The sequence below is a fragment of the Myotis brandtii genome, unplaced genomic scaffold, assembly GCF_000412655.1.
Source record: "Myotis brandtii unplaced genomic scaffold, ASM41265v1 scaffold7, whole genome shotgun sequence".
Classification (NCBI taxonomy): Eukaryota; Metazoa; Chordata; class Mammalia; order Chiroptera; family Vespertilionidae; genus Myotis; species Myotis brandtii.
Window position 1 is genome coordinate 1,541,433 of NW_005370740.1, and position 4,057 is coordinate 1,545,489.

The 4,057-nt window shown below is 41.7% G+C and overlaps 1 long non-coding RNA gene across 1 annotated transcript; it reads right to left on the reverse strand.

The window, feature by feature from the left end:
• Positions 1–463: 463 nt before the first annotated feature.
• On the reverse strand, positions 464–2,833 carry LOC106724055. Its single transcript, XR_001359801.1, has 3 exons — positions 2,708–2,833; positions 1,888–2,065; positions 464–581 (listed from the first exon to the last, which is right to left on the reverse strand). It is a non-coding gene; the product is annotated as an uncharacterized LOC106724055 (long non-coding RNA).
• Between the last annotated feature and the right edge of the window lie 1,224 nt (positions 2,834–4,057).

Below are 4,057 nucleotides of genomic sequence, written 5' to 3' on the forward strand. Positions count from 1 at the left end.
TTTCATAGAAACGTAGGTTTATTTCAATACAGACATGCTGAATACAAAGGGCTGAAATAAATGAGTAATCATTAACATAAAATAGAACATTTTAATAAAAATTATTTTTTCTTGAACATTAACTTACCAGACACTGAATAACTGCACAAATTAATAAGTGTAACGCAAATAAACCTATTTTTTTTTGTTCTCTGAAGGCGAAATATTTCCTGTTGTGCACATCAAACAAGTCAGTCCAAGACTAATGGCGTGGCAATTGACTGCTAAAATATTCGCTGCTAGTATTAGTGGAGAGAAATGGTGCGCCTGCGCGTAAGGTGTGTAAGGGAAATGAATGCAACACGTTTATAGTAATCAGTCATTAGTGAACATTATAGTTCGTTATTAATAATTATGTATAACAGAATATTGTAAAAATTAAGTTACGAAATTTTTATTAAAACATTTCTTACATACTGTTATATTGGCTGGGCTGCAAAAATATTCGTTGTGGGCCACATGCAGCCCTCAGGCTGCGAGTTTGACATACTTGATGTAGATGATACTGAGCCTGATTTTTTGCAGGCCTCTTGACTCAAGGTCTAAATTTCATTCAAGGAACAAAAAATACAAGTAAGCAAGAGATTTTCTGAGCACCAAATAAAAAAAAGTAATTTTAAAAATATTGAATAGTTTTCCATTGCTAATGTAACAAATTACCACAAACATAGCAACCTAAAAGCACATATTTATTTTCTCACAATTTCTGTAGGTTAGAAGACCCAGTGGGCTCAGCTGAGTCCTCTGCTTCACATCTCTCAAGGCCAAAATCAAGGTGCCTGCCTGGAGGCTCTGGAGAATAGTCTGCTTCTAAACTCATGTTGTGGCCATCCCTGTTTCCTTGCTTGCTGTCGTGTAGGATAATCTGTGGTCTGAGGAGGTGCCTTTTTTCTTCCCAGGCTTTCCATGTGGTCCCTCCAGCAATAGCAACCTGAGTCCATCTAACACTTCCAATGTCTGCCTTCTGTTGAATCTCTCTGACTCCAGCCAGAGAAAGTGCCTGCTGGTCAGGGCCCATGTGATCAGATTGGGCCTACCCAGGGTAACTTCATTTTATTTTGTTTATTTTTATTTTTTCAGGGTAATCTCTTTTTAAAAAATCCTCACCCAAGGATATTTTTCCATTAATTTTTTAGAGAGTGGAAAGAAGGGAGAGAGGCAGAGAGACAAACATTGCTGTGAGATACATTAATTGGTTGTCTCCCACATGGGCCCTGGGGCTGGGGATCGAGCCTGCACTCGAAGTACTTGCCCTTGACCAGAATCAAACCTGTGATCCTTCAGTCCGTGGCCAACGATGACGCTCTATCCACTGAGCAAAACCAGCCAGGGCTCTCCTCATTTTTTTTTTCTCTCTCCTCATTTTTAAAGTCTGTGACTTTAATGATATCTACAGATTTCCCTTTGTTATATAGTACAGCATAGTTGCATGGTCCAAGGATTAGGTTGTGGACATCTTTAGGGAGCCTTCTGCTTACCATGAATAAATAATATGGTTGGGAAAAAAATCAGAGTAACATAAAAATACTTACTGAAAAAAGTCTTACTTCCTATTCTTTCCACCTGATCCCTCACCTATCCTTACCAGCTAACCACTATTTTTAGTTTCTTGTGTATTCTTCCAGAGTTAGTTTTTGTAAACATAGTATGAATATGAACATTATTCTTTTCCCTACTGTCCCAATTAATTAATTAATTATCTGTCTAGACTTAGTGGGACAAACGCAGATGACCAGGAGTCAGCATAATGGCTATCCCCTGGTACTTCAATGTCTAGACAGCTGAGCTGACAGGAACACATGAACACACAAGACAGAATTAGTATGCAATTACACAGGGTTTATTTACCTATTCCTAGTGGGTCCTAGGCTCCAGCAAAGGCTACCCGGTGATGCACACTGAAAGACGGACAACGAAGACGGAGACAGACAGGTGGCCACAGTTGGTTCAGGCTCACGCAGCAGAGCAATCAGGGGCTTGTCTCACGGAGTGACGTGGAGTCCTCCTCTCAGGCAGGAGACAATGACTGGAGAAAAATCTTGTGCTTATATAGCCGGTAGTATACAACTTGTGTCTTATCAGTGTGGGCCAGACGGTGTGCCTTTGCTAGGAGCAGGGTGTTTACGCTGTAAGGGCTTAGGGCCGTGGTTGGCAAACTGCGGCTCGCGAGCCACATGCGGCTCTTTGGCCCCTTGAGTGTGGCTCTTCCTAAGCCTTAGGAGTACCCTAATTAAGTTAATAACAATGTACCTACCTATATAGTTTCAGTTTTAAAAATTTGGCTCTCAAAAGAAATTTCAATCGTTGTACTGTTGATATTTGGCTCTGTTGACTAATGAGTTTGCCAACCACTGGCTTAGGGGATTCACATCAAGATAGTGGGGCGTTCACCACATTTTGGAAGTTACAGAGTATTGGGGTCTTTACACAGCAAACATTTCACACATTAATTATTTCCACACATTAGAGGGGTTTCCTTATGACCATAACATCATTATAACACCTACTTACATTGAAGGTAGCATACTGTGTACTTCTGCGTCTTGCTTTTTTTCTTTTTAAAATTAAATGTCACTTGGAGATGCTTTTTTTACAGTGCATAGAGAAAGTTCTTCATCTATTTCTATAAAGCATAGCACTCCATAAATGGGTACTATAATTTACTTACCCTGTCTCCTGTTGATGGACTGCTAATCTGTTTCTAATATTCTGCCACATAATCAATAGCTGTCAGTGACTAACTTCACACAAACATTATTTCTTCCATGTGACCACTGATTGTTTTTAAATTTTGTTTGTTTTGCTTTTAGTTCTAACATCTCCAAGGCTAGTGACAAGTTGGCTAGGTGACATGACACCATCTTGCCTTGGTGGCCCAGAAAATGGAGACTTTAGCTTGACTTTGTGAATCTGAATCATTGCCATACCTGACTAGTCTCAATTCCTCCAAAAGCATCCTCAGCTTTTCTGTAGGACCTCTGACCATCCCATATGTACTTCCATTGTTCCACCATACTATACACCTCCTGGAAGCACCATTAGCCTCAAGTTGATGTAAGTGGTACCCCCCTGAAGGTTGCCAAAGGAGGAACACAGGAGACCAGAATGGTGAGGGATTACGAATTTATTCGATCATCCACATACCAGGTGGCTAAACTTGGATGGCTCCAGCAAACAGTGATGGGAGTCAGCAGCTTTTAAAGGACTTTTGGCAGGCTTTTTTTCTGGGTGGAGACTTCTTTATGCATACCCAGAGGGGAGATAATGGAATGTGGTCACCACAAGTGAAATGTGGTCTTAGCAAAGGGAATATCTATAGTGAAATAACCTGAAAAGCCAGTATCAGGAGGGGTATCAACTCAATTGCTCAATCAAACCTAACACCCCCTGAGGTTATGCCACCAGAAGTATAAGCTGCCACCCTGTCCCCAAGCCACTCTGTTCCACCCTGTTACTCTGATAAGAAAGAAATTCCATTTCAGGTCCTCCATTATTATTCCCTTTGACCTTCTGGTTTGTTCATACTCTTACCTAAAAGGATCACTTCCTTTTGTTATCAGAGAAATCTGTGGATGTCTGGCTAGTGGGAGTGGGATATCCCATTCCCCACTGGGTGATCATAGTTGGGTCCTTAAGATATCTTGCAAAAAAGAATTTTCTGAGACTTGTACAGGAGGATGACTGATTTTGGGTTTCCAGAATCCCATTTCTGCCTGACTGGTGTGGCTCAGTGGTTGAGCATCTACCTATGAACCAGGAGGTCATGGTTTGATTCCTGGTCTGGGCACTGAAAGATCAGACAGAGGCCGAAAACCAGGACTACAGGCTTTATTAGAGGAGAAGGACCTGCCGGGCTGTCTCGCAAGGGGAGAACGACAGCATGTGCAGAGGTGGGCACGCCTTTTGAGGGGAGGAATGGGAAGGAATGGGGGCTTAGTGTACTCTGCACACGCTGATTGGTGGCTTAATGTATGGTCCATATAGGAACAAGGGCTTAGGGCAGTGGTCGGCAAACTGC